The sequence below is a fragment of the Mobula birostris genome, chromosome 3 (genome assembly GCF_030028105.1).
Source record: "Mobula birostris isolate sMobBir1 chromosome 3, sMobBir1.hap1, whole genome shotgun sequence".
In the NCBI taxonomy this organism is placed as follows: domain Eukaryota; kingdom Metazoa; phylum Chordata; class Chondrichthyes; order Myliobatiformes; family Myliobatidae; genus Mobula; species Mobula birostris.
This window is the reverse complement of record NC_092372.1, coordinates 32,511,722-32,530,572: the sequence shown is the minus strand read 5'-3', so window position 1 is coordinate 32,530,572 and position 18,851 is coordinate 32,511,722. Positions and strand designations below refer to the sequence as shown.

At 44.0% G+C, this 18,851-nt stretch overlaps 1 protein-coding gene across 3 annotated transcripts in view; it reads left to right on the top strand.

The window, feature by feature from the left end:
* Positions 1–18,851, top strand: part of LOC140194560 (GTP-binding protein Rit2-like) — a 387,704-nt gene that overhangs the window by 176,813 nt on the left and 192,040 nt on the right. The window lies entirely within an intron of this gene.

The following is an 18,851-nucleotide window of genomic DNA, read 5'->3' as shown; positions in this document are numbered from 1 at the left end:
GTGAGACCACACCTAGAATATTAGTCCTGATATACCATCCTGATGAAGGGTCTCAGCCCGAAATGCCGACTGTTTGGGGGATTATATGGGAGGCAGGGTTTGAGGGTCGGCACAACAATGTGGGCCGCAGGGCCAATACTATGCTGTACTATTCTATGTTCTGTTTACTTTTGTCCATAGATGCTGCTTGACCTGCTGAGCTCCCCCAGCATTTTGTGTGAGTTCCTGGAATACTAAGTGCAATATTGGGCTCTGCATTCAAGGATGGATGTTAATAATTGTAACCAGTTGACTTTACTAATTCCAGAAATAGATGGGTGTCTTATGAGCGAAGTTTTGACAAGCTAGCTTTGCACCTGATACAGTTTGGAAGAGTGAGATGAGACATAATTGAAACACAAAAGATTTTGAAGGATTATGATGGGGTGAATATGACTAGAATATTTCTTTTTGTGGAAGAATATAGATTAGAATTCTTGTTTAAAATGAAGGACTGGTTATTTATAAGAGATATAAGGCATTCTTTAGTCTTTGAGGGTTATGTACATTACTGCATCAAAGGACTGAAGCAAAGTTTTATGTTGAGGCACAGGCAGGTAGATTTCATGATGTACAAGGAGGTGGAAGGTAAACAATAATAATTTACTTTCAGAATGTGGAGTTCAGGTTACAATCAGATAAACCATGATCTTATTAAATGACAGAACAAACGTGAGGGGCTAAGTCATCTTTCTCCTGCTCTTAATACATATGTTTGTATGATTCAGGAGCGGGCAAGTCAGTTTTACATTGTGCTTGATTTTCTTTACTAAGTGAATGCAAACCTGAAAACCATGTCTGCGTGACTTAACAGGCAATTCTTCAAAGAAGCTGCTGCAGCTGCCACCAAAATGGTGCACTGGTTGAAGATAATTACCTGTATTTAGAGCTGCAAGAAGCATACTTGGTCTTTTCGTGTCTGATTAAGAAAAGAGGTTTGTTGTAGACACTAGCCGTCACTTAGCCCTGATTGACTAAGCCATTAATCACCCCATATAGCCCAACTATCCACTGATATTGTCTCTAAGCTTCCACCCTAATTACAGCTCCTCTCTCCTATCTGAATTATCAGGTAGGTAAGAACTTTTTCCTAGTGTGGAAATAGCTAATACAAGGAAGCATAATTTTAAGATGATTGGAGGAAAGTATAGGTGGGGGGGGGGGTGACAGAGGTAAATTTATTTGCACAGAGAATGCTGGGTGATTGGAGCATCCTGTCGGGTGGTGATAGAGGCAGATACAATAAGGGCATTTAAAAAACTCTTGGAAAGGTACCTGCATAATAGAAAAAGTACAGGGTTATTTAAGATGAAAGATTAGATTGATCTTAGAGTAAGTTAAAAGACTGGCACAACATCTTAGGCTGAAGAGGCTGTATTGTGCTGCACTGCCTTATGTTCTTTGACTAGAGTCATTCCCCTCCCAGCCAAACTAATCATCCATTTTAAGATAGCCCTATTTCAATTGCCTGCATCCCCATTGTTTCATGATTTGACCCCCCTCCTATCTAAAGGCATATCAATGCATCTTTTGGATAATGGAGACACATGATCATCATAGTGAGCTGCCAATTGGCACCCGTTAAGTGTCACAGGTCATTGATTTCCCTCGTCAAATGTGACTGCATTTCTGGCAGTGGATTATCAGAAATAAAAACAGACAAGAAAGTGTTAGTGATACTCAGCATGTATGAAGGGGAAAAAAACTGAGTGATGGCTTCATGTCAATGACCTTTCAGAAGAATTTTTTGGCATTTGTTAACGTTAAATATTGAATGCACTGAACTTGTGCTACATTGAAAAGATGCAGTAACTGCATTAGACAGTTAATCACCGCAAAATAATGCAGCTTGATCTACATGGTGAATAGCCTAGCCCTACAATGTCCCCTTGTAAGCTGCAACTTCTTGATTTTATGTGGAAATACTTATAGCAGCAGTCAATGGATGCGTAATTGTTTTGAGTAATACTCTGGAATTCATTGAGTAAATGCTTGACATGGTACCCTATACCACCCACCCTAACATTTATAGAATCTTGTAAAAAAAATTGTACAGTGCGGTCTTGATAAAAGTACGAAAAATCTCAGCTTGCATCAATGTCCTTTTTAAAATGGGATTCATTTTCCATTTCTCAGGCTTTTTAAAATAACTTGTGAAGATTAATTAATGAAAATACTAAACTTGAATGTCTTCAGGACATGTAGAGTAAATACAGGCATTTGGCTCTCTTGTCTGACCCAATCTAATTAAGAGAGGACCAGATGAATTTGATTATTTAGATAAATTGGTGTGGTGCTTGTGTTACCAAGCACATCTGCCAAAATAGAAAGCCTGCCAAACATTATTTAACTTTTGCAATTGAGGGGACTTATTTTCTGCAGGGTAGGAGAATCAAAAACCAGGCGCAAAGGTTTAGGGTGAAATGTTAAGGGACCTCAGGGCCAAGTTATTTTATGCAGACACTGCTGAGTATACAGAATGAACTGCCAGAGGAAATGGTTGAGGAAGGTACTATTGTATCATTTAAGAAGTATTTGGATTGTACCATGGAGGGGTGGAGCTTGGACAGATATTGTCTGAATGCAGGAGATTAGGCCAAGCTGGGTGAGCACCATGGTTGGTGTGCACTGGTTAGGCCAAAGGCCTGTAACCATGCTGTATTGTAATACGTGTTAACCACTTTAATGGTGGAGTGAATTTTAAAAAAAATCATACATGTACTATTTGCATTTTTGAAGTACAAGTAGAAAAGTTTGGGACTTATTTGGCAGACTCAGGCGGCTTGTGTGAAGACAGAAATAATTAGTTTCAGATTAATGATCTATTTATTAAAGTAATGACTTGTTGAATATTTATAGAAAAAAATAATTTTTATTCAAGTTTTCCAGCATCCATGGTATTTAGTTTCAAGTTTTAATCCCCGTGATTTTCAGTTAACATTTCTGTTGTCTCTTGGTATACAAGGTATGCCAGTGACATTTAGGTCAAATGATATGACCGTGCCTAAACATTCATCCTCCCACATTAGTGACATTGTATTGGAGAAAATGGGGTCTCCTCTATTTACAAAGTTCCAACAAACTGATGGAGTACTCTAACACCCAGTTATATCTGTGGCCTCTCTGCTAGACTGTCACCAGACTTGATTAGACCAGAAATTTGTTGGGAAGATTATAAGTTTTCATCTAGAATGAATATTTATAAGATGATTTTGGAAACGAAGAATGCTGTGTCTGCCATGTGTTCTTACCACTTTATTTCTTTCTTTGCCCATAATTCTCCATTTCTCGTAAAAGTACTGACTCACAAGAGGTTGATACCTCACTGAAGTGGCCCTGTGTCACCTTTGAACCTTGACGGGCGATATGTTGCCATCAGATTATGTCTATAGACTGTGCTAAAGAATGGGGTCACTGACTAATTTGACCCAATCATAGCCTTGATTTTGGGCATCCAGTGTAAAACATCTAGGTTAAATGGAAAAAAAATGATCTCAGTTAAGGCAGCAGACAAAGCTTCTGCCTTTGCAATCTGCATGCTTTATTCCAATCCAGCACTTGCCAATAAAATCACTTGACTGTTGTTACTGTTTGAATTACAATCTATACGAAATTAGAATACTTTGTGAGCAAAAGTGAGCAATTGAGAACCGTGCTGTGCGTATCCAATTCCAAGGAAGAACTAAAGGTCACAATAAAATAAGTCTTCTCACTGGCTTGAACCTTCTGTATGGAAATATTGGTATTTATCTTCATAACATGCAGACTCCCATGCAAAGGTAAAGTCCTGAAAACACTGCCGATTACTACTGAGCACAAACACCCACCAGTTACCCAGCACTTGAGCTGCAAAGTCACTCACCTCAACTCTGAACTGATTCCACAACCTATGGATTCACTTTCAAGGATTCAGTAACTCATGTTCTCAGTAGGATTTAGTTACTCTTTATTATTATTATTATTATTATTTGTATTTGCACATTTTGTCTTCTTTTGCACATTGGCTTACAAGTCTTTGTGTGTAGCTTTTCATTGATTCTATTGTATTTCTTTGTTTTACTGTGAAAGCCCACAAGAAAATGAATTTCAGGGTGATATATGGTGACATATATGTACTTTGATAATAAATTTTGAACTTTAAAAAACCATGAGTTAGAACAGTAGATTATTCGAGCATTTTTATTAAGTTCAGTGGAGACAGTTTGTATGCATTAGCTTGTGTTTTCTGGTGTTTAAAATCTGATAATTTTTTAAAATCTGTAATGTAACTTCATTTTGATATTTTAATCTTAATCTTTTGTTGAATATTTGGGAATGTTGGATACAAAGGCTTTGGGTCTTTAATATTTACCATGTGATGAGCCTCAGAAGTGTGGTCTAATCCACTGTCAAGGTAATTCTGGGGCAGGCTCATCACTTGCCTTTGGAAAGACTGCAATGCATTGGTCCTGGTTTATCTGCAGCTCCTTATACCTGGGGAATTTACCTTTTTCTGCAGCTTTTTCTGATTCTGTGCACGCACTGCCCCTCCATACCACACAGTGATACAGCCAGTTAGAATGCTCTCCAATATATATCAATAGAAATTCACAAGTGTCATTGATGATATATCCAACCTCCTCAAGCTCTTAATGAAATATAGCTGCTGCCGTGCTTTCTTTGTAATTGCATCAATATGTTGGACATGGGACAGATCTTCAGAGACGTTGACACTCATGAACTTGAAATGGCTTACCCTTTACTCTGCTGATCTCTCAATGAGGATTGGTGTATCTTCCCTCAACATCCCCTTCCTGGACTCCGCAGTCAATTCATTGGTCCTACTGACGTTGAGCGCAAGGCTGTAGTTGATCCATCTTGCTCCTGTGTGCCTCTTCATCACCATCTGAAATTCTGCCAATATTGGTTGTGTCACTGGCAAATTTATAGGTGGCATTTGAGCTGTGCCTAATCTTGGGTGTAGAGACAGTAGAAGCAGTGGGCTCAGCATGCATCCTTGAGGTGAGCCAGTGTTGATTGTCAGCAAGGAGGAGATGTTATTTCTGATCTGCACTGACTGTGATGACTTGGCTTCCACGGCCATCTGAATGTCATAGATTCACCTCCCTCTTGCTAAAGGAAAACCTCCTTATCTCTATTTTGAAGGGACATCCTAATATTCTGAGGCTGTGCTCTCTGGGCTTAAACTCCCCACTACAGAAAGCATTCTCTCCATCTCTACTATTTCTACGACTTCCAATGTTCAATAGTTTTAAATGAGACCCCTCATCATTCTTCTACACTCTAGCAAGTTTTATTTGAGTTGCTGCTCCATATTCTACAGTTCAGTCAAGTTAATTATCTAAATGAGGTTTCTGCCTATGTAATTCGGGAACAGCTCATTTGATCAGAAAATTGGAGCAGTGAGGTTATGGTGTAACACCAGCCCAAATAATTTATGCTGTAATTTCTTTGAACATAAAATTGTGCAACATGGTCTTGGTGCTATTCACAAGAATCCCCCATAAAAAGAAACAATGAAACAATCACTTGGATTTATAGAGCAATACAGCTCTTCGGCCCAACTAGCCTACGCTGACCACGTTGTCTACCTAGCTAGAGCCAATTTCCCTCATTCATCACATATTCCTCCAAGCCCCTCTTCTCCCTATACTTATTCAATGCTATTGTACCTGCCATAACTACTGACAGTGTTGGCATGTGGCCAAGTGGTTAAAGCGTTGGTCTAGTGATCTGAAGCTCGCTAGTTCGAGCCTCAGCTGAGGCAATGTGTTGACCACACGTTGCTCTGTGACGACACCAGTGCCAAGCTGTATCGGCCCTAGTGCCCTTCCCTTGGACAATATCAGCGACGTGGAGAGGGGAGACTTGCAGCATGGGCAACTGCTGGTCTTCCATACAACCTTGCCCAGGCCTGCACCCTGGAAACATTCCAAGGCGCAAATCCATGGTCTCACGAGACTAATTGCTTACAGTACTCTGGCAGCTCATGTACTCCAGATGAAGCCTCACCAACAATTTTTATACAACTGCATCATAGTGTACCAGCTCCTATATGGAACGCCCTGACTGATGAAGGCTTACATGCTGAACACCTTTTTATCACCCTATCTTCTTGTGATGCCCATTTATATAAACAACGTACCTACAGTATAGTCGCCTGTTCTCATTTCATTCCTTTTCAGTTATTATGTATTCTTCATACCTTCATAATTATGTTACTCAGCCAAAATGTCCTCTTTTTTTATTGCCACTGCTCCTTTAGATATTATACCATGCTCTTTGCCTTCTCAATATCAATTCTGCTATCATTGATATTTGACTAATCAAGCATGCACATAAGCCTTCTCCTATTCCTAAGTAATAGCATGTGGAATAGTCTAGTATATTTATAACCCTATTGAAAATCAGCCAGTTACGTAGGATAAATATGGCCATAAGTTAATAGGATGGTTACCTCCAAATGAGCAGAGCCTGCTCATAACCTCATCACATCTGAGTTATAGAGGTCAGCCTACTCAAAGAAAATATGCGGTTTTCAACATAGAGTCCCATATTTCCCTATTTAAAGAAATAGCTTCATCATTTCTCTATTTGCAGATTAAATCAATGTTTAAATGTAATTACTGGATCATTGCTGGGAAGATAAATACCAACACTATCAGTACGTGATGGCCTACCATATGTTCTAATGATTCTCGATTACAGCTTTTTTTCCTTGGGATTGATTAATAGTGTCACCCCTTTGAAATATAGTTACGCATCATCCTTAGAAACACATTATTGTGGATGACTACCTCAAAACTGTTCTTTATGTTGACATAAGTGGCTTTATAATTCATTCGGGTTGTCAAGCCTGCGATATTACACAACAACACAGCTGGTAAACTGTGGTGAAATGCACATCAAGGAAAACCTCTAAGAAAATTAAAAAAACGCAGAATTGCCTCTACAGATCACTTGAAAATCTGTAACATGTTCAGTGTAGTAAATGGCGGTTTTGCAGCAATTTAAAAAAATGTTCATTGTCCATATTTGGAAAGTAAATCAGATTAATTTATTTAGATAATAATATAACTGGCAGGAAATAATCGATCTCTACAAATTAGACAATCCACTGAGCACTCTGATTCTCACCAGACAAAGGAAAGGCTACAAGCTGCAGCCAGACACTTTGCGTATAGAAGTCTGATAAAGTACAGTGGTATCAATTTCAGTAGTGTCTGCCAAGTGTAAGCTGTTGGTAGCACTCTGAAATGACACTGGGTCATTTACCATCCCATTTAAGTGGCAGACCCCACAGCTGTCACCGTGGTGGAAGTGTATGGCAAGATGGCCAGAGCATCTGCCTGCTACAGGCAGGAGACTATTCTTGATGGCTCAAAGACATTCCCTGTACTTCATTACATTCTTGCGGTCCAATGGCTAGTCTTAATGTTGGACCTGCTTCCTAAACTGGTCTGGAGCAACTTTGTTATTTGTTTGACTGGGACAAGGGAGAAGGTGCAACATGATTCCATTTCCCTCCCAGGGGCTGGACTATTGACTGGGTCTGTATTCCTGTGTTTTTTTTCCTGTTTTCCTCAGAAAACCACTTAGCTTTTCAGAGTTCAGGAGAGCAAATATTTTTGATTTCAGCTTTAAATTAAGGGAAATCCTAAACAAAGATTTTCTCAATGTGGCCCTGTTACATTTTTCATTTGGTGGCACAGTAGTATAGTGGTTAGCACAGTGTTTTCCAGCAGCCAGCTGTAAGACCGGGGTTTATGGTTTTTATAATAAAGTCATTTTGCACTATACTACTACCACAAACAACAAATTTCACATCTTTCATATAGGATGAAATAATAAAACCTGACCCTAATCCTGATGCTGAAAAGTATTTGGGTCTTCCAAGATGTAAATGTAAGAGTCAAAACTGTTCGTCATCCAACCACCTCCCTGCCTCTTCATGGCTCGTTCATCTCGTCATTCCTTGGATGAAGAAGACTGTCTGAAATTGAAGTCATTGCTCTATTGAGTCTCCTTGAGACCGTCTCAGGAGTGTCTTGATTGCGCCACAAATCAATTTCTATCAGGGATTCAACCTCTTGATTTGGGCATGCACTGTCTGAGCAATACCAAGTCTGAAAGAGTTTAGACTAAATTCTGCCCCTCATAATTTGCATGTTGTGTATGTAACATTTGCTTCAGCTAGTGGCATATATAGGGGGTGATAGCCCCTGGCCCGGCCGAACTTAAGAAATCTCGTTTGGGTGGATGCTGTGCGATGTGTCCCCTGTTACAAATCAGTACCCCGAAATAACAAACAGTACACAATATGCGACTAAACAATTAAGCTTTATAATTCCTACTTTGACTATATGGTTAGTAAAGAAAACGAAAAAAAAGAAAAAGGGCCCAATCTTATGAAACAGTCTATTGCGCAATGCTGGAGCTCACTGATACGCCGATTGTCCACCATCGAACTCCTCCGATCGTCGCTGCCCTTCGGACCCTCGCTCCAAGTCCACCCCATCCAGTGGTCTACCAACTCCCTCCATTCGTGTCTTCTCTCCTCGTCTCCTCCTGGCAAAAGACCGCGAAAATCTCTCTTCCAGACTCACAAGAAAGAACAACAGCATTCCAAACCCCATTATCTCTAGTCATAACCCAAACATTGCGGCTACAGGGAAACCATTATATTATCAGGGAACCCCTACAGCATGTTACTCTCTCCCCCCCACCAAATTTAATCATGTCCTCATGAAGTTGTGATAATTCGCCAACCCTTCCTGCAAAACACAAAGCCCAATCCAGGTGTAAAAGGCAGTGACATAGCTCCCCAACACAGTAGGGGTCACACTCTGTTCCCCTGGTGCTATGTAGGCCAACCTATCCGGTGGTCTGCTAATTCTCTGAGACCTCCGCACCTTATCATCTAACTCTTCAGGTTCCGACACTGCTGGGGATACTTCCAGTCTACCTGGCGAGCCCTCACTCGATCTATCACTCGTGCCCATCTGCAACTCGGAGCCCTCTGTCCCATGATTAAAGCCCACTTCCTCCCCTGCAGAGTCCCGCTGCAACCCAGGCTGCCCACATATAGACCCCGCCCCCCCCAACTTCACCTGTCTCAATGGGAGAAGGGCCAGGAGTCTCCTCCTCAATCAATGAGGAGTTAGCAAAAGGTCCTCATCCTTCGAATCAGTACGCTTCTCAGGGGTGGGGGCCAGCCTAACCTCTCCTGTTGGGAGCCCGGTAGTCACCCTGCGTTTCTGAAGAGTCCTCTTACTAGGTGTAGGCTCCAAGTCAGGCTCTGGGTCTACCTACACCTCTTTACCCAGGAGCAACAGGTGGTTCCGATGAAGAATCTTGACAGGCCCATTCCCATCCTCTGGTTTCACCTGGAAAACTGATAGGTTTGGCATCTGACTCTCCACCACAAAGGGCGTAGCCACCCAGTAGTCAACCAACTTATGCTTTCCAGGTAGCCCCAAATTCCTTATGAGGACTCTGTTTCCTGGCAGGAGTTGGGAGAACCTCACCTTTTGATCATACCTCCTCTTATTCCCTTGATTCTGCTTGGCAGCCGCGACCCCAGCTAATTCATAAGCCTCTTTCAACTCTCTTCTCATGTCAGACACATACTTCAGATAAATCTTTGGTGGTAAGTCACCCTCGTCAGTCCCAAAACAAAGGTCAATTGGCAACCTTGCCTTGCGCCCAAACAGCAGATAATATGGCAAGTACCCAGTAGCTTCATTTTGTGTACAATTATAACTGAACCAGGTGCCCAATATGTTGACTGCACCTGTTCTTCTTGCTGATCTCCAAGGTCCCAAGCATGTCTAGCAAGGTCCGATTAAACCTCTCAGGCTGGGGATCGCCCTGTGGGTGATAGGGCATGGTCCTCGACTTTTCAACTCCAAGCATGCCCAGTAACTCACGGATGAGTCTGTTCTCGAAATCCCATCCTTGATCACTACGTATTCACCTGGGGAGGCCATAATAAATGAAATACTTCTCCCATGACACTTTTGCCACCGTAGACGCCCTCTGGTCCTTGGTAGGAAAAGCCTAAGCATATCTGGTATAGTGGTCCGTGATGACGAAGACATTCGCCGTGTTGCTGGCATCAGGTTCTATTGACAGGAAGTCCATACACACCAGGTCCAGAGATCCTGCGCTCTGCAGGTGGGACAAGGAAGCTGCCCACATAGACAGTGTCTTGCGCTGTATGCAGCGAATGCACGACTTGCAGTATTCTTCGACCTCGGACTTCATTCGGGGCCAGTAGAACCGGTCTCTGAGAAATCCATAACTCTTTTCCACCCCCAAATGTCCAGAATCATCATGAAGTGATCTCAACGCCATCCTTTGATACTTCTCGGGCAGAACCAGCTGGAAACACCGGGCTCGGTCTGGGGGTGACGTGACCTGGCATAAGATCTGGTTCTTCACTCCAACTGAGGCCATTCTCATAGTAATGGAGGCACCGACACATGTTTTGTCCTCTCCGCCTGAGCCATGTCTCTTCTTTCGACCGCTGCCCAAATGGTACCAATGCCCAGATCATCTCGCTGAGCAGCAGCCACTTCCCCAGAACCCAATTCCGGCAGCTGATTTGTCTTAAGCAGTCAGGTTACAATAAACTTGGGGGATGGCGTCATCAGAAGTTCCAAATTGATCCAGCGGCCTCACTTCATGTTCTTCCAAAGTGGATCCAAATATAATGAGGTCATCCAGATATACCAATACCTCAAGCAAGTTCATATCCTCCACCGTCTTCTCCATGACTCGCTGGAAGGTTGCAGAAGCTCCCGAGATGCCCCGGGGCATCCTTTTGAACTGGGAAAATCCCAGGGGACATATAAATGCCGTTTTCTCTTTCTTGGCCTCACTCATGGGGATGTGGTAATATCCACTTCTCAAGTCCAACACATTGAACCACTTTGCACCACTCAGGCAGGCCAGCGTGTCTTCAGTCCTCAGGACAGTATACTGGTCAGGGATGGTGTGCCTGTTGTTACGTAGCCCGTAACTGGGTTGCCAAACCAGTAGAAATGGATCGCTCAGTTGGAGTCTGGATTACTAGAACTAAGAAAGTTTTATTAAAGAAACAAGCAACACAGTACTCTAATCAAAAGGATAATAAATGCAACAGTTCAGCAATGATAAACATACATGTACACAGAATTCAGATAACAGGATCAATCAAGCTCTATCGTTGTCTGGGGTAAATGACCAGTTTCAAAGTGACGCAAAGTTCAGTTCAATTCAGTTCAGTTCAGTTCACAGTAATCGCTGCCGTGGGAGATGGACAGTGGGGGGAAGGAGAGAGAGAGCAAAACGAATGAATATTCAAAACGGCTTCCACACAGACCTTCGATATTCTTCGCAGTCAGCTTTCGTGCGAGCCCTTTGTGATGTCATCTGAGGTCACCGACCGTGACCCCTCCGTTTCCAGATACGATCGTTTCTCTGCGGTGAACCTGGCACCCAGGCAAGGGCGGACACACACCAGGTTCCCGCTGATTGTGCCTTTCCACCCTGTGCGTCTATGGCCTGGTCCCGCAACCGGCCTTCCAAAACTTCCCACCGACTTGGGGGAGACGTACCACTTCCAGAGTCTCATTACCTCGGGTGTCGTGTGTGTTCTGCTTTAGTGAACCTGTCCCTTTTTATCCCCCTGCTGGGGTATCGCCTGTCCATCACTTCAAACAGTTCAGGGTTCAAAGGGGGAGCCCATCTTGACAGCTCTCCTTCCGTTACTCTCTCCCGTCCCTTCATTAACATCTCCAAATGCTGCTCCATTGTTTTCCTTATCTCTCTTTCTCCTGAAGACAGGTGGCAGACCAACTGCTGATCCCACTGGTGCCAGCCCAGGCTAGCTAACATCTTAATTTATGTGTATTCTCGTCACACTGTTCAGAGTCCTATAGTCCACACACATCCGTACCTTCCCATTCTTCTTTCGGGCCACTACTATTGGGGACGCATAGGGGCTTCGGGACTCGGTGATGATCCCAGCTTCCTTTAACTTACACAAATGCTGCCTTCTGAATGTCCTCCACCTCTACGGGGACCAGTCACCGTGACCGTTCTCTGAACGAGCTATCCTCAGTCACCCAGATAGTGTGACAAGTGCTCTTGGAACAACCCACATCAAACTTGCCAATGGAAAAGACACCTTGCAGTTTCAACATCTTCTCTACCAACCTCCTCTTCCAACCCACAGGAACCGGAGGGTCCCCGAAGTTGAATGATTCAGTGGTCAACATTCTCTCCTTTTCCAATAGTTTCTCCCCGATGTGTCTCACAGGGGTACTAGACATTACCGTCACCGGGAACAAATGCACCAGGGGCATCCCCTGCTTGAAGGTGACCTCCCTCTTCATGGTGTTCCTGACAATCACTGCTATCCTGCTCACCTGGACAACCGAGGGCTTCTGCAATTCGGGCCTCACCAGTACCCCAGCAGGAAATCCTGACTCCCCCTTGTGCTCTTCCAGAGCATCTGCTAAGAGAGCTTCGCCCTCAGGCACTCCAGGAAGTTTTGGGGTCCCCATCACTCTTGCTACTTCCCCAGGCCGTACCACCATTGGCTTCGACTTGGTGAACCACACAGTCCCTCGTCTAAATTCGGTATCTGGCCTGATGCAGCCACGCACTTCCTGAAAAGCAGCTCCTAACACCAGGTGCACGGACAATGTTCCCAGAAAGCTCTCGTCAGCTTTCTCCTTGCAGGCCCCCACGAGCCTCCTCACAAGAGGGGTGTTGGTCCCCATCAGAATTGAAACGCCACCCATCTCAACAGGGTCCAGACAAACCAGCACCAGTGTATCAAGAACCTCAGACACTCCCACATCAGCCTCTGAGAACTCCAACTTCACTGACAAATAACCGCCATATGGATAATCAATAGCACTAAGCCCCCAGATCTCCAATGCCCTGAATAGTGTCAATGGTAAATGCTTCAGATACCGGTTGTAAAATGAACGGTACAGTAACGTGACCTGTGACCCGGTGTTGAGTATGGCTTTTGCATAAATATCCTCTGTCCATAGCGACACGCTGGAGCATGGTCCCACTAAACCTTCAGGAATAGGGTCTTCTGCTTTCAGGGGTTCTTTGGTACATTGCTGGGAACGTGTTCCTCCAGAGACACCGGACTGTTTCCTCACTGGGTCTCCTCTGGGTTTTCCCAACGACTCCCCTGCTGAGGTACCCGGGGACTCACTCTCCTTCTGGCCTGCCACCTGCTGCCAGCAGCCCTCCACATTGTTCATCCACTTGGGGAATCCGCCCCCCCCCATCAGCTCCATCATATGGGAGGGGGGTCATATCCACTGATAACAGCTGACACACCTCCGTTCTCAACTCTGCTACAGTCTCCTCTACCACTCCCCGTGGTAGGCTATCTGTGGTCACTTCACCACAAGGATGACTACCGAGGACTGTACCCTGCTGATTGAGTCCTCCCTCGCCTCCACCACATTCTCCTCTTCCTGTACCTCTCTGATCAGCTCAACAAAAGATGGAGGGGGGCGCATCTTATGAGACTGTCGGAGACCCCATGCGATCCGGTCAAGGGACTGGGCACCCCTGGCTATCTGGTTCATTCTTAACTGATCCACCTCAGCCGCCTGAATGATTCCTCTGCGCTGCAAGCAATTTACAGGAGCTCCATTGGGCTTCCGGTCGGGCTAAAAGCATTGTCCAGTGCTTGCATGTAATTGACAGTTGTCGCTACGGGATATTTCAACCTGACAGCTCTCACAACGTCAACGGCCCGCCCGTTCAAACTTTCAACCAATCTCTGTCACTTTTCATCATCCGAGCACTGCTACTCATCTAATAACTGACAGATCCGCTCCACCCACGTCTCATACTGCTCCTCCCCTTTAGGGGTGGGCATTATTTCAGGGAATAGGCGGAGCCTGCCGTAGCTGGGACTTTGGATCTGATTTTTCCATTTATTCGCCAGAGAAGAAAGGGCGGATACTAACTCAGAATTCTCCTTCACCGGGGGACATGGACTAATTAGACATTCCAAATCCAACCACTCTTTCCCCTCAGTTCTCGGAAATGAGAGAACCCTGTCTTTGAAATCTCCACACCAGCCACCACTACCTCAGCTCTGGTCTGCATTAAAACGAGAGCTGCACCAGCCATTTTATCAACCCTCTGCCCACAGTCACAACTTCAACAGTTCTTAACAGGTGAATTAACAATTCATCTGGAGTACAAATATCTGCCCCACTGGTTCATTACTCAGGGTAATCGCACAGCATCCAACGGAATCAATCCCGGATAAGCCCCCACAAATGTAACTCTAACTTCAGCTAGCGGCTTAATATAAGGGGTGATAGCTCCCGGCCTGGCCAAATTTAAGAAATATCATTTGGGTGGATGCTGCGCGATGTGCCCCCTGCTTAAATCAGTACCCCGAAATAACAAACAGTACACAATATGCAATTAAACAATTAAGCTTTATAATTCTTACTTTGACTATATGGTTAGTAAAGAAAACGAGAAAAAAGAAAAAGGGCCTAATCTTATGGAACAGTCTATTGCGCAATGCTGGAGCTCACTGATATGCTGATTGTCCACCATCGACCTCCTCTGATCTTCGCTGCTCTTAGGACCCTCGCTCCAAGTCCACTCTATCCGGTGGTCTGCCAACTCTCTCCATTCAAGTCTTCTCTCCTCATCTCTCCCTATCTCTCCCTGGCAAAAGACTGTGAAAATCTCTCTTCCAGACTCTCAAGAAAGAACAACAGCATTCCAAACCCTGTTATCTCTAGTCATAACCCAAACATTGCTGCTACAGAGAAACCATTACACTATCAGTGAAACCTTACAGCATATTACACAGCAGTGAAACCCTACAGCATATTACACGTAGACTGAGCTTCTCTTTATCAGATAGCAGATCAGTTAATTTACAAGGGAAGGTCAAGCTAGAACTCAATATTGAATAAAAATTAAAGACTAGTGAAACCCGTTTTTATTGAGCGCCTCGGAAATGCTGCTTGCTTGCCCCTTGCGGACAGCTGCTGGATTCTGAGGTGAGAAACCCATCTTTCTCAGACTTCGTACATCTAGGGTGTATACGACTTTGGCCCTGCCAAATCCCTGAAGTTGGGATGCCTCGCCCACCCAAACCCCAGATAGTGTGAATGCTGTGTGATTTACTGCTCCTGGCAATCGCTCGTCAGCAAGAAGTAACAGATTGTACACTGCATACAATTATAAAGAGTATATTTAAGAATGTTAACTTAGGCAAACAGTTATTAAGGGAAAGAAAGTAAAAACCAAAGAGGGCCCATTACTCTTAAACAGTCAAATATGCACTTAAATTGGAGCTTATCTTGAACTTGTCTGTCACTCATGTCTGACCCTCAGTCTGCATGAATGCACAAACCGAATGTCGCTTGAAATCCATCTCGTACAAATGGGTCTTCCACGGGAGTATTGGTTCTCCTTGAAACCATTCATCTGCACAAAGCACCTTGTGCAACAGGGACAGCATCCTCAGCCATCTTCACTCCTGCCTTCTCCCAGCTCGGGCCAAAAAAGACCTCCCCGCACCAGTGTTTTCTAGAACTTTCTCTGAATTTCAGCATCCTGATTGGGTGACACCACATTCATTCCTAAGGTGAGCAACAAAGCCTCTTCTTATCTCAGCTCAAAACCCAAACAGGCTGAAAGCAGAACAGATTGCCGTTACAGAACTGCTGAAATGAAATACCTACAGTATAGTACTAAAAATATTAACCGGGGGTTACATTAGCTTTGATTGTCACATTGAAACACAAGTGAAATGCATTATTTTGCATCAAATCAAACCATCAAAGATTGTGCTGGGGGCATCCCACAGGTGTCGCCACAATTCTGTCATGCCCATATCTCACTGATCCTAACTATATGTCTCTGGAAATTGGGAGGAAACAGGAGCACCCAGAGGAAACTTATGCAGACAAAGGCATTGGAGACTGTAGCATGTATCCAGCTCCAATCTTACATGCACAAAATGCTGGGGGAACTCAACATATCAAGCAGCACTTATAGAGAGGAATGAACAATCAACATTTTGGGTTAAGACTTGAAACGTTGACTGTTTATTCCTCTCCATAGACACTGCCTGACTTGCTCAGTTTCTCCAGCAATTTGTATGTGTCACACGAGTGTTTATATATGGGTCAGAAATCTGATAACAAAGGGAAGAGGCTGTTCCAGAATCACCAAGTCTAGGTCTTCAGGCACTTGTACTTCCTCCCAGACAGTAGGAACAAAAAAGAGCATGTCTAGGATGGAGGGGGTCCCTAACGATGGATGCCAACTTTTTGAGGAACTGCCTTTTGAAGATGGCCTTGGTAATGGGGAGGGTTGTAAATATTTGGAATTGACTGAGTCTGTAACTCTCTGCAACCTTTTCCAATCCTGTGCATAGAAGTGTTGATACCAGCCTTTTCCAATCCTGTGCATAGAAGTGTTGATACCAGCCTTTTCCAATCCTGTGCATAGAAGTGTTGATACCAGGCTGTGTTGCAGCCAGTTAGAATGCTCTCCACCATACACCTGTAGAAATTTTAAGACTTTGGTAACATACCAAATCTCCTCAAATTCCTAATGAAGTAAAACTGCTGGCATGCCTTCTTCATAATTGCATCAATGTGTTGGGCCCAGAGTAGATTCTCAGTGATATTGACAGCCATAAACTTGAAGGCGTTCACCATTTCCATTGCTGACTCCTCAAAGAGGAATGCATGTTCTCTTGATGTCCCCTTCCTGAAATCGACAATCAATTCCTTGCTTTTGCTGAGTTGAGTCCCAGATTGTTGATTCAACACATTCAACCAACCAACCTATCTTGCTGCTGTACTCTCTCTTGTTGCCATCTGAAATTCTGCTCCAAAAATGACATCATCAGCAAGTTTAGTGATGGTGTTTCAGCTGTACTTAGCCACACAGTCATGAGTGTAGAGGGATTAGAACAGTGGGCTAAGCACACATGGTTGAGGTGTGCCTATATTGATTGCTAGCAAGGACGAGATGTTGCTGATCTGTACTGACTGTGGTTTCCCTATGAGGCAGTTGAAGATCCAGTTGCAGAGGGAATAGGTTTTGAACCTTGTTGATTACTAGTGAGGGGTTGATGATACTGAATACCAAGCTGTAATCGATAAACAGCAGTCTGATTATGTTTTATTGTTGTCTAGGTGCTCCAAAGCAGAGTGAAGAGCAGTGAGATTTTATCTGCTGTAGAACTGTTGTGGTGGTAGGCAAATTGCAACGGATTGAGGTCCTTGCACAGGCAGGAGTTAGTACTAGTCATGACCAACTTCACAAAGCACTTCATTACAGTTGTTGTGAATGCTACTGGGTGATAGTTGTTGGGGCAACTCACCATACTCTACTGTCAAGGTGAAGCCACTCTCAGGTTGGAGGAACAACACTTATATTCCGTCTGGGTAGCCTCCAACCTGATGGCATGTACATTGACTTCTCTAACTTTCGTTAATGCCCCACCTGCTCTTCGTACCCCATCTGATATTTATTTATTTACTATTATATATATATATTTTTTCTCTCTCCTTTTTCTCCCTCTGTCCCTCTCGCTATACTCCTTGCCCATCCTCCGGGCTTCCCCCTCCCTCTTTCTTTCTCCCTCAGCCTCCCGTCCCATGATCCTCTCATATCCCTTTTGCCAATCAACTATCCAGCTCTTAGCTCCATCCCTCCCCCTCCTGTCTTCTCCTATCGTTTCGGATCTCCCCCTCCCACTTTCAAATTTCTTACTATCTGTTCTTTCAGTTAATCCTGACGAAGGGTCTCGGCCCGAAACGTCGACTGTACCTCTTCCTATAGATGCTGCCTGGCCTGCTGCGTTCACCAGCAATTTTTATATGTGTCACCATACTCTTCTTGGCACTAATACGATTGCTGCCCTTTTGAAGCGGATGGAAACCTCCAGCTGCTGCAGTGAGAGGATTAAGATGTCCGTGACCAGCCAGTTTGTTGGTACTGGTTTTCTGTAGTCAACCAGGTATACCAACATGACTGGATACAATTTTTTTCTACTACTATTTAGATAGGGTATAAGATAATCATTAGCTTATTGCCAGGTTCCACCTACTTAAAACATCTACATTAATAGTACTGTATTTAATGATGTCCTCAGCGAACAATGAGATCAAGGGAGACACCCTTCAGTTGGTTCACGAAACTACTTCTTTCACTGCTTTTACTTCTTATCATTCAAACTTAACTCTGCTGCTGTTGCAATTTGTGATCTATACTTTGGCAGTGTGTTTTCCGATTGATTGAGCGATCTGGTGCTTTGCTGTCTCCGAGGGGGTTTGGTGAGGTTTCGAGCAAAGGGTGTGGCCTGGAGGCCAAGGAGCCCAGAGATAGAGCGCAAGCCCATGATTGACTCCATTCCTTTCCAATTTCGCTGATTAAAGCATCAAGGAAGATTGAAATTAACGAAGACTGGAGCGGAAGCTGGGCGGGCGTTCAGCACCATCTACCTGCGTGTGACTGGTCTCTATCTCCTGCTCTTGGAGAATGGTGCCTGAGTATGAATGGTCTCTCTCTCTGTCGCTTGATGCTGTCAGAGAGTTCGGCGTCTTGGGCACGATTTAATCAACGCCGTTTGTGGACTGGACTCTGTAGTTCACTTTATGAGTTGTTTCTGGTTTCTAGTTGCTCCTTTTTTGTTGCTATTTTGTGTGATTTTGATCGGGGCTGACAGGCTCTGTGGCCTGCAGGTAATGAATGGCACGGCACGAGATTGAACTGAACTGAAAATGCCTGAGCTCTTT